Source organism: Pseudochaenichthys georgianus, chromosome 23 (assembly GCF_902827115.2).
Source record: "Pseudochaenichthys georgianus chromosome 23, fPseGeo1.2, whole genome shotgun sequence".
Taxonomy (NCBI): Eukaryota; Metazoa; Chordata; class Actinopteri; order Perciformes; family Channichthyidae; genus Pseudochaenichthys; species Pseudochaenichthys georgianus.
Window position 1 is genome coordinate 17,928,299 of NC_047525.1, and position 12,286 is coordinate 17,940,584.

The window sequence follows — 12,286 nt, forward strand, 5'->3', positions numbered from 1 at the left end:
ACATTCACGCCTATACAAGCGACTCCGGTGGTGGTGATAGTGATGGAATTGGTCACCCCGGGAAAAATAGCAATCTTTATTTTTTAACTAAGAAAGTCTCTCTTGTTGTCACTCTCACAAGTAGCTCCTGAGTGCACCAACACAGCAGCAGGACTCTTCCCATAATGGGATTCCCTGAGGTAAATCTTCATCAAATTGGGGTCTGTGGTCTAATCTGCATTTATGTATGAAGCCCAGTAATCCTGGGAAGCCCACTTGTAGACCCTCCATGTTGTTTAGGTTATGCAGTGCCTTTGTTATACCAATGTTTGGATAGTGAGCGACAGCAGCAGAATGGTCCCAGAGCCCCTTATTATCCCTCTGAGCTCCACTCCTCTCTCTGGAGCCCAGCCAGAGAGAAATTAGCCCTCTAATTGACAGACAAAATAAAAGTCATCTCTGCGCTCTCCTATGATCGCTGTCTGATCTCCTCTTGCCTTTTCTCCTCTCTTTTGCTCCCTGAACCGTTTTTCATGATTCGTGATCTGACTGCCTCTCTTCATTCCCCTCCAACTTGTCCTCTCTCCCATCTCTCCCTCTTTCATCCCTCCTCTTCAGAGAGCCGCCTTTTCCCTCTGCTTGTCTTCTTCCCATAATTCATAGTGACAGGAAAGGTTAGAGCGAGTACGGCAGACAGAGAGGCGAGAGTTGAGTCTTTTAAAGCCGTGTCGTTACACAGTTTACAAGTTGCAGCAGTTTGCTTTAGCAGGAGTGTAGGTTAATTTATTTATTTTTATGAGTAGAAAATACATTTTTATGACCCATTTTACCTTCCGTAAAAGCTCAAATCAAACAGTATCTCTTAATACAAACATGCAGGTGAGGGGTATTCTGGAGCTACAAACACCATACTATTCATGCTTAGCAATTTATAGAAGACATTGACCGGTATTTAAATAGGTCAGCTTAATTAAACCAGTTTAGCATTCTGGTTATGTCATATGACCACAATTTGTTCATTTCACTTCATCTCATCATATCATCATATTGAGCTTATGCTACCACGGAAGGCAGGGCAGCGTTGACCCAGACTCAAGAGGGAGAAACTTAGAACAGCAAATGTCTTTAATTGAAGATGATCCAAACAGGGCAAAACAGAGCAGAACTAATGATGAACGACACACAAGGATCCAACTAAACTAATCGGAAAACCTACACTTAAATTCAAACAGATCTAATTAACCAAAGACAAGAAGCTGGAGAGGGCTGCAGGGTGATACACTATTTATTTTAGTTTTCTTAAAGTCATATCAATGTTCATCAACACAAACACAGGAGTATGCTGGATAATGTATTGATGGTGCACGCTTGTTGTGAACTGGTCTCTATTAAAAATAGTCCCTATAGAAATGTTCTGTGGAGATATTGTTGTTGAAATGTTGCTGTTGAATTATTTAAATGCAATATTTAAAAGTTGTCAGCGCCACAAATTAAATGACATTCATCTCCATCGTATAAGGATGGGGACAGATCGTCGGAACAGATACACTCTTTGCATGGCTAGATACACAGTTAGAGGTCAGGTAGAAAATATGTTGCTGTACTTGTGAACTGACCCATGAGAACACAGACTATCAGACCTGACTCCGGGTCGTTGCTGTTGAGATGATACGCTCAGTTGAGAGGGTAACAAGCAGACATCGAGGAAAGATGGGCATGAACACGCAGGGCTCGCTGGATTAGCATATAACAGGCCGGTAAACAAAAACAACAGAGCTTTCCTTAATTAAGGACCATGGGGCTGGGTGGGCAGACGGATGGGCGAGGGCTGCTGAGACACTCTGAGAGCGGCACAGCGCCAGGCCTCCAACCACGCCAACCCGAACACAGCTGCCTAATGGAGCGCTGGCACTGCCGAAGGACTGGGGAGTAAAGGGAGAAGGGGGGGAAAAAGAGAGATAAAAAATAGATAATCAATGAATCTGTAGGGGAACAAAAGGGAAGAGGGCTGAAGACAAAAGGGGCGAAAAAAAAGAGTAACAAAGTTTGCGAGGGGAATTGAGAAGAGAAGAAAACAAAGGCAGATAAAAGAGGAGAGGGGGAGTGTGTGCACAGGGAGAGAGATGAGATGAAGATCGAGATGGAGATTGGATGATATCCCTCTGTCTCTGTTCATTAATACCGTATGATCTCCTCTCTCCCTCCTTTGTGATTTTAACACATTTCTAATTAGCACAGAATCCTCTAAGTTGGAGCGGGAGGGAGGTAGATCAGACGGGGGATGAGAATCATATTTATATCTGTCTTTAATAAATTCACTTTCATTTGATCTTTTTTTAAAACGCACGGGCTGCTATGGAGCGTCTCTGTTCTTTCCCCCTGACTCCGGCAGCATGCAAGATGGTCTAAACGCAGGGCTAATTGTTATGCTTGTAAAGGAAGCTTAAATGGTGTAGCTAAAGTTGTTAGATTTAAAAAAGGGGCTGTTTTTAAAGTTGTATTGCTGTAAAAAAAAAAAAAAAACGGCATGACCACGTAGAAATCTGGAATTTTGGAACACAACCGTCTAAGGACATTTTAGACCGGGACATTTCAGAGGTCAGCATCTTGTATATTTTTGCTTGACTTTACTCCATCTGCTCTATTTTGTGTCTTCATGGAGACAATGTCAGTGTAGCAGCACGAGGGAGGCTCTCCACGCCTTTCACTGAGAGACTTGGCAGCTCGTCTAATCAGAGTGCAATTAGTCGGAGACTTCTCTGGGCGACAGAAGACTCTGATTACCCAAGAGTCACTGGGGGTATATTTAGTATCTCTGCTCTTGTTTCTCTGTGGTTAAGTGCCGCGCCCCGGAGCTACAGAGAGAGCTGGTGCATTGCTGAAGATATTGGAAGGCGGGATGGGCTGAACTTGGCTGGGGCGCTCACTCAGAGTTGCTGCAACTGAGCTCTCAAACAATGTTAACCTGATCCAAACCCTCAACCAGAGTGTGAGGCTGTTCCAAAATACACATGTATATAATGTCTTTGGGCCGGTGGCTCCTCAGTGCTCTGCTGCTCTGATTGTGAGAGCACGTTGTGTTAGTCAGAGCCATCCTTGTATATTGGTTTGCCTCTAAGATGAGGACAATATTGCAATATTCCCTTTATTAAATGCAGCCTGGTATCCCGGAATTGATATACACTTTGGATGCTCATTTGCATCCAATGTCAGTGTTTACAAATTCCTGAAGTCGTGTGTCCTTTTCAGATCAAGTAAAGGTAGCAGTAAGGGTGGCACAATGATGTGTGTCAGACTTTCATGCAGAAAACTAGAGTTTGGTTCCAGCTACAGACCTGCAGTTACCATTTGCTTTTTATTAAATTTAACATATTCCCTCAAATTACTAGTACCGTAGTTACCACGTTTATTGGTGAAAGGCAACATTTAAAAGTGTAATTTACTATTGTGAGGAGACTTTGAAGAAGCAACTTAATCAACCGTGTAACCTGACGTCCTCCCCAAATTCTCATTAGCCCAGTAATTAATGAGCTGTCAGGTTGTCATGTGAATTTGATCATGACACACTTTTGCAATATACTATATTGTCAGCAGCATAGATGTAATTGTGTCTATGGAAACCATGATTTACTTAAAGGGGCCTTATTATGCTTTGTGGGTTATCCCTTTCCTGTAGTGTTTTCTATAGGTTTTTCAGAGGATTACCAGGAAGTATATCTCCCTACACATTTAAAGCATCTGTTAGTCTCTGCTTTACTCACCCATAATCTTCCTCGGTGCCCTCCCTCCTCCTCTTCTTCTCTCTATTTCATCTGTCCACCAGCCATCCATGCCCCTTCTCTTTGCTCTCTCCCACCTCCTCAGTTGTCAGCACTGTGAGGAATAGACCCGGGCTTCCACAGATCAAGGCATGCGTGTCAATAACCATGTTCACAGAGATGAAAGCTCCGGCGAGCCGAGTCTCACAAGTCGCTCGGGTTCAGGAGTTCACAGGCGCTGCTGAGGTGTAGTGTTGCTGTTGCTGTCAATCACTGTGTGTGAACCCCGCAGATTGGAGGCAACCTGGCAACCCTGATCAGAGTGTTTAGCCTGTTTGACTGTAAGCGAGAAGGACACATCCAGCAGCACGAGTTCCGCCGCATCCTGGACAACTACGGCATCCACCTGGCAGGCGAGGAGTTTCAGAGGTGGGGGTTTATGGCATACATCTGAGTTAGACACAATTGATCCCACATCTAATCTGTGCAGCCACAAGCATTGGCCCACACACACGTCACACACTGCTAAGTTAGCTGGGACCAACATTAAGGTAGTCAGCATCACTTCCTGTCCCAGAAATCATACATAAAACTAATAAACTAACACTTCATTACTGAGTCTACATCCCACATGAGAAGTGTTCAGCCATTGGTTCATAATAATCTAGGTCTTATTTTTGTATTTTTCTCATTTATTCTTATCAGAATTAGTCACATTGTGTCCTTATCATGAGAATTGCTAAGATCTTGGAAGACATTGCTAAAAAGAAAAAGATTAAATAAAAAACAAACACTGTTATCCAATTAGCACAGGCCCAGCTATTTCCATTGCCTTTCATTCGTACCATTTCCTGTGTGTCGGCTAGAACGAGATGACTTGCGCTAACTTAGCGGTCAGCCTTTGTCTCAGGATGAGAGACAGCTAATTGACTTTTAATACTTTAGGCCCTGCAGTCAAATCCACTCCAGACACCCTCCTCAACTTTTTTGACGTGGCTCTAGAGGATTGTGTGTGACAGGTTCATTTTCAATGGCTTTAATTGGTTTTAGCGCACATGACTCTCTCTCTCCTCAGACACACATGCACACATCGAAGCACACACCCTTGCTCTGTCTGCGTGTTGGAAGAGATAAAGCTAGGCATCAATCCTGACCTCTTTTCTCATCTCACAATTGTTTTTGCCTACTGTAAACATGAACAACTTAGCTCCTCCTTGCATTTTTCCTAGGCTTCGGAATCACTACAGTCCCAATAACAACTCCACCATTTCCTACGAACTGTTCCTGGACAAGCTAGGCTTTGGTGACAGCTGAAACTTCAAGATTGCTCCAGTCTGCGCTAAGATAGGTATGAACACACCGATTCTGATTACATCCATCTTAATTTCCAGTGAATGGACACGGTAAGAAATGAGATAGGAAGGAAAAAACAGGAAAATTAGGAGATGGAATAGCCTGGGTTTATTTTAGCTTGGCTGCACTTACAATCTAATCTGTCATACTGGCCCCAGTGACATGAATGAAAAACACAACAATTAAAAGAAAAATGTATCTAAGTTCATGGGCGCTACCAGGCACACAGCCATAGGGCAGCATGAGGTCCAAGCGTTTTATCCAATGGCTGTGCTAGAGAACAAATCAGTGGATCAAGATCATTACAAAGTAACTTGAAGTCATCCCCAATTTAACAGAAATCCATCCTGTAGCTTTTGAGATATTTAAATTCTGAACCAAAGAGGTGGACTAGTGGAAAAACTAGTGCTCGTTACTACCTTCACATATTAAACTGGAAATCTAGTCTCGAACTATCTTTGCCATAATAGCAAGAAAATACTTAATGCAAGAGTTCACATTGAGATTGTGTTATAGAAGTGTCCAGCCGAGGGACAACTCCACCTGAGAGAGTCAAACAGGAGAAGCAGAGACCGGAATATCTCTCCAGTCTGGGTGATGCTCCGTTGAGACACAAGAAGCTGCAGACTCTCTTCTACAACAAGGTACGGACTTAATTAAATGACTTTGTGTGTTATATTCCTCCTGTTTGCATGTCACCATCTGGCCTTCTCCCCTGCATTATCCTCTTTAAAGACGGAGGGCTAAATTGGCTCTAAGTGGCACGCCTGGATGCAAACGGCAGAGGGAACACCTCTAATTAAAATGTTTGCCCAGAAAAATCAGTTCCTGAGTTAGTGTGTTAATCACGGCTAATTTGTGGCAAAGGCGGCCGGATCGAGGACGGCTCTTCTCTCTCATTCTAGAGCCGCACTGGGATGTTCTCCATGGCAACCGAAATCAGAGATGACTCACTTCCTGTCATTATTGAGGAGAGAAAACCAGATCGAGAGAGGGCTGCCTCTAAAATATGAATGCTTGTACATCAGTGTTTTTCTTCCTCATCAGATGTGCATGAACTCAACCCAGGTGTGGCAAGCGCTGCAGGCCTTTGACTCCACCCACTCTGGCCCGGTAGCACAAGATGTCCTCAGGGCCATTCTCAGCAGCTTTATATTTCCCATGAACCCTCACTCCTTCCAGAAGCTGACCAGCCAGTAAGGAAAGACATATTTTATTTATCTCTCTTTCTACTTTGCCTCAACCTTCCCGTTCTTCACTCTTTTAATCTTTAAATCTAGCACTCATCTATTCTGTGTTATATATTTTTCATACATGTGTATTGATTTTGTGTGTTTGCAGTTATGGTGTGAGCGCAACAGGGCCATTGCGGTGGAAACACTTCTTGGGCCACTTCATGAGCCCGGTTAAAGAGGGGGACACAAATCTTCTCACGAAAAGGTCAGTTTGAACTCTTTACACAGGGAACCTACATATGCTGAGGTTTGACATGTTGTTAAAAGGTCTCCTATGTTTCATGTTGAGTTTGTTCTGATTTAAAATGTGCTGCAGAACAGAAAGACCATTGTCTGCATTTTCCAGCCATCTGTTGCTAGATATTTTTCCTTGTTCCTTCTCATTTCCCCTCATAATAGAATTGGAATACATATAATGTCTTCTCTCTCTTTGTACACTGAATATGCAATCATCTTGGCCTTAACCCTAACCCTAGTCAAATTCAGAATTGCCCTATATCAGGGGTGCCATATCCGTCCCGCCGGCTCATTGTATGTGTCCCGCGAGAGCTCTAAAGAACATGATTTACTTATCATAGAATTATATCCTGCTTTACATAGATTATATGTCCCACAATGCATCACATTTTGTGACCTCCCACCATTCTTCTTCCTTAAAATAATCATAATCATCTGTTCTCAAAAAGAAGGTTGACACCCCTACCCTATATAAACATAAATCCTAAGGATATTGAACATTACATCAGCCTTTTTACAGTGTGATTGTTACTCTTTAGTTTTTCATTTGGATTTTTATTACAACTTCAAAGCTCTCACAGCTGTTCAAAAGTGCCTTTATTTAACCCATCAGACACAAGAATGATGCAACCAATTGCACTCTTCATCCAGATCCCCCATCTATCTAGTTACAGCTTCCACTGTAACTGTGACAGAAGATCTCAAGAGAGCTTTTAAGCTCTTCAGCTGGCAGATTTTCAGATCCTTTTGCGCTTTAAACATACTCAAACAGTTAACAGTGAAGGTTCTTTCCAAGATATTCACCAATGCTTGAGGTAATGGCAGGTTGAAGCAACGGTTACTGGTCAAAGAGATGTTGAAAATTATAAGAAACATATATATGTCATCTTTCTCTCAGGGCTTCAGAGCTGCCTGTTCCAGAAAAAGACAACTTCCAGGACATTAACCCTCGACTGAAAGAGATGTTCCACATGGTAGGAGTCAGGACTCGGGAAGTAAATAATAAGGAGTAAAGGAAAACCAACTTGTACACCCTGAACATTCTTTCAATCCTCTACCTTATTTCAAACACACACAGCAAAAATCTTTGTACCGGAAAAGACAGAAGTGATCAGACAGGACACAGGGGAGTCATCTCAGCAGATTGCTAAGAGACAAAAGGCACATGCTCAGGTGTATGCTTTACATATAAATGCCAGCCAGCTTTACAGATGAGCCAATCATCATCCGCAGCTTTTTGATGGCCATAAACATGATTAGATGATTGCATATGGCCACTGGTTAGCCACTCAGTCACTAGCCATATGTTCGTTTGACAGCCATCCCCTTCAACACGCCTCCGCATTCAGTTCTGCCTCTTTAATTTCAAATCAGTCTACTTCAGATGGATGAAACTTTGGAGTTTGACTAAACTTTAAGGAAAGGGGGGTTGAATTTTCCATTAATTTGCAGTTATGTTTGATGTTGCTGCCGCCACTCACACAACAACAGTCAGCTTCCAAGTTTGAGGAAGTGTGTGTATGTGTGAAGCCTCTCCCACATATGAATCACACATCTATCTGCCAAAATCTCCTCCTTTTAATGGCATGGAAGGAAAGAAAAAAAATCCATCCATCTATTCAGCGGGTAGGGGATCAAACAAGAGTGTCCTCACACCGCCAGCCAATAATGAGGTTTTCCACTCAGGCATGTTCCAAGCCAACTATGGTTTTAGACTATCTCCAGGGAAGCATTATAGCTTGGAAGACTTGCTATCATTCATATTGTTTGTGTAGGATGCACAAGGTAGAATCAGATGGACGCTCCATTGTGCCAGGCTATTGTCATAATATTATATGGCATTATTATCCCTTAAATCCCTTAAGTTCCTTAAATATCAACATTACACAAAAACATCCTTAAATGTTTTAAGTATACATTTATATTTGACATATTTAGATACATTTTTTAAATTATGATAAATTATAAATTAGGTTTTGTGCATCTTTTTTTAATGCCATTTTCAAAAATAAATGTGCTGTGTACCCTGTTGAGTTTGAACAAACTTCAAGGTAATACATTATGATATTGTTTTTCTGCAAACAAATAAATAATGATTCAATAGTTTTTAAGCATTTCAAAGAGCTCGTAAGACAAGCTAACTAGCAAGTAGCTACTAGCAGTGACATGTAAACAAATGTCATAGCATTTTGGACAACAAATAAGATATCCTATATCTTGAACTTTTAATTATGCAATAACAAGACTTTAAAACGTTGTTAAAGAAATAATTGGGCTATAACCAGGACCTTTGTAAACTCATTTGGTACTAAAACATTTGTATCATAATCTGCACTCTATGCCTTAATGTCCTCTGTCCTAATGTTTGACACATTTTCTCTGACTACAATGCCCAATGATACCTATCCCTGCAATGACATCTAACACAATGTCCCTGGGACACTACAATTTGAAGAAAAATGCTCACACAGCTTTACTTTCCAGAAGGAGGCAGGTTGGATCACTCGAGCAGAGCTGCAACATGTTCTGGAGAGACCAGGTGACACCCAGCTCCGAACTCAAGGGTCCGAGATCACGGAGCTGCTCAGTGCACAGGGCCAAAACCAATCCGGGGTCATGACCTCTGCTCCATCAGGCACCACAGCACCACATCTCTCTCCTGCTAACACTGCTGAGCCCCTGAATGTACCCAAAGACACTGCTGTACAGTATGCTTATTTAACCATTAACTAAGACATGCAGGCGCTAATTCCATGTAAGACTGTACTTTGTTTATTATCTATTTTTCCTCAGAAAGAACATAAAACACCAGAGGAGAGGCAGAACACAGATTGTGCAGACGCACTGGCTGTGGGGTCTGCTTCATGGAGAACAGTAAGTGTGTTAACAACATACCAAGATCAAATATCACCCATATCAGATATAGCATGAGATCAAAAGGAGAAAAAGGGGTTAATTATTAACGCACAGTTTGATTTGTGTGTGTTTTGCTTTGTGTGCACTTTCGTTTCAGGTGGAGAATGTACTGCTGGACCAGCTGTGTGAGCGGCTCAGTTCAGTACTGGCAGCTCTGAAGCTGTGTGACCGTCAGCACACTGGATACATCACGCAGGAAGATCTGAAGAAGCTCCTAAGCTCTCATGGCATACCCATCTCAGAGAGACACTTCAACAAGTAAGAAAGACACAGGGTCGTAATAAAAAAAAAGAAGATTGCAACTGTCATTTTCAAATATACATCAAGAGGAAAGTGGTGACCCTCAAGAACTTAGAAATAAAGAGCAGTCCGTCACAGGGCTGAGATATAAACAGACACATGTTACACCTATGAGCATGTATGAATGTCTTAGGCCACTGGAGCACCCAGAGGACCTGCACACGTCACACAGAGAGGCCCCAGTCAACTTCAAACTCCAGGTCTTGTATCTTTTAGGCAACAGTGTCAACTACTGAAACGTTCACACTGACACTTTCTTTGTGTGTTTCCAGGCTCTGTGAGACCTCCAGCTCTAGACCTGGGACTTCTTCTAAGTTGGTTTATTACCCAGGCTTTCTCGAAAACCTGGGAGTCCCCCTGACATATGAAACATGCCCATCCTCAGAACATACTGAGAGGTGAGCAGATGGAGACACTCAGTATACAACGCAGACCTACTGTATGTATGGTGTAATGACATCATTGTAAATGCACCTCTCCTACTGAGCATTTACCAATCTGCCCTACAGACGCTGCACTTCACCTCAGTCGACCGTACAGTCGGTCAGAGCTCAGCGACCTGCCTCCAGCCTGCAGGTCAGTGCAGACACATGCAACATCCTGGATATTGTTTTCCAGAGGATGAGATCAAGGCTAGAGCAGCGTCACAGCAGCCTGCCCGACCGCATCAAGGCCATCACGCACGGCTCTAATGGGACCCCATCAGAGAGAGATATACGGAAGGTGAGTGGGGAACCGCTACATGACACACAAATTAATGGTGAGCTTCAAGCTTCAGTAACACTGAAGGGAATCGAACATCGTTCATTTGAACATATCACCCGCACTGCGATGATACAGAGCTTCTCTCCTAAATATGCCAAAATCAAAATGTATCAATGAAATCTACAATATACATTATACATATCTGTATTCCTTCAATGCACGCATTCATTGTGAGATAACTAAATTAATTATTATTATTATTGTTAGGGAAATAATTATCTCAGACTCCTAGATGTGACATACAGGACCAACCTTGACGTCTATTTATGTCCTTTAAGGACACAGGCTGCTTCAGCCAATAATGTTATTGTTCCCATTCTGTGACCGGTCAATACTAGGTCACAGATGGTCTTTGTTGTGGGTGCACTGGGACACTTCCTTCTTTGTTGTTTGTGGACTCCAGGGTATGACATCTTCGAGGCCATAAATGGCAGACGCAGGTTACTCAGTGTGCCCAAACTGTCTAAAGCTATCTTATCAAAACGTGTTGATTACTCTCTTTTGAAACCAGTTAAATGGGCTAGCAAGAGAGAGGCGCTCCAGAATTGACGTGGCAACCACCCGTGAAGTCAGACCGTGACTGCTGTGACTTGTGATGTGAATCCTCCGGCCGTAACTCCAAATAAACCTCCAGTGTTTGACATCGAAGCTCCTGCTCTACCCTGTCTCCTTCCTGAGTCGGTGACTCCCACTGCATTGCTACACAGAAGTTTCCATTACAATTATTATTATTATAATCTATTCAAAAGTAGATGCCTACATACAATGCTGTGTGTTGCATTTCACTTTTGTACCTGAAGGACGAATGTAATTCTAACTCTAACAAGTCGATACAACCTGGCCTAAAGCAGAGGGCAGTGCAGCAGGCTGCCAACACGTCCTGCTTTCTCTTCTTTCTCTAACAGATACTAGAGGACAGTTTGGTCATCTTGGACGATACGAATTTCCACAAGTTCACTGAACTGCTTGGCCTCAGGGATGGACGGATCGAGCGCTCAGTGTTCCTGGAGAAGTACGGTGGGTGAGACAGAAGAGCGGCAGCCAGAACATCTTGACCAGTGGCGTCAGAAATCCTCTCAGTTCTACATGGCAGGGTTTTCAATGCTTAAATAGAAATGTTTTAAATCCCTTCCTACTCCCCACCACACTCCCTCCCCTCCATCTTTTGCCTTGTATCCCAACTCCTACCCCACCCACGGTGATCAAACATAAGCCCCCTGCTTCCTGTAAAATGATGTCTTTCTTAGCACACGAGCCATTGGAGAAATCATCCTGGATTATAAATAGAGTATTTTAGGAGTGAGCCTCTTCGTCTCTCATTAGCAGAGCGGAGGAGCACAGATTCAGAATCACACTCATGTCTGCTTGTTTGGGCTAATTATATGCTTTGGAAGCAGGAAACAGAGCAGCAGGGCATCGCTCTAATTTGTATCCTCTAAATAAATAAAAAAAGAAATAGTAGAAATAACAAAACAAAAAAAAGGAATTGCCAGGGCGTAAAGTTACTGATGTTTGTTAGGCATTCATTTTCTTTAATTACAAAAACAAGTGTGCTTTTAATTAAATAAAAATTAGGTCAGACAGTTTAATGCCCAGTGTGCTTGAAGACATGAAGGGCATTCTTTGTAGTGCCAAAAATAAATGGAACAAAAATAATAATTTGTTGGGTATAATTCCCTCGAAAAATACCAGTTATTAAGAAACCAGTTCATTATGTAAATAGAATCATTCAACACTTGTGAT

The 12,286-nt window shown here is 42.5% G+C and overlaps 1 pseudogene; it reads left to right on the plus strand.

The window, feature by feature from the left end:
- LOC117468415 (EF-hand calcium-binding domain-containing protein 6-like) overlaps positions 1-12,286 on the plus strand; it is a 32,530-nt pseudogene that overhangs the window by 8,661 nt on the left and 11,583 nt on the right.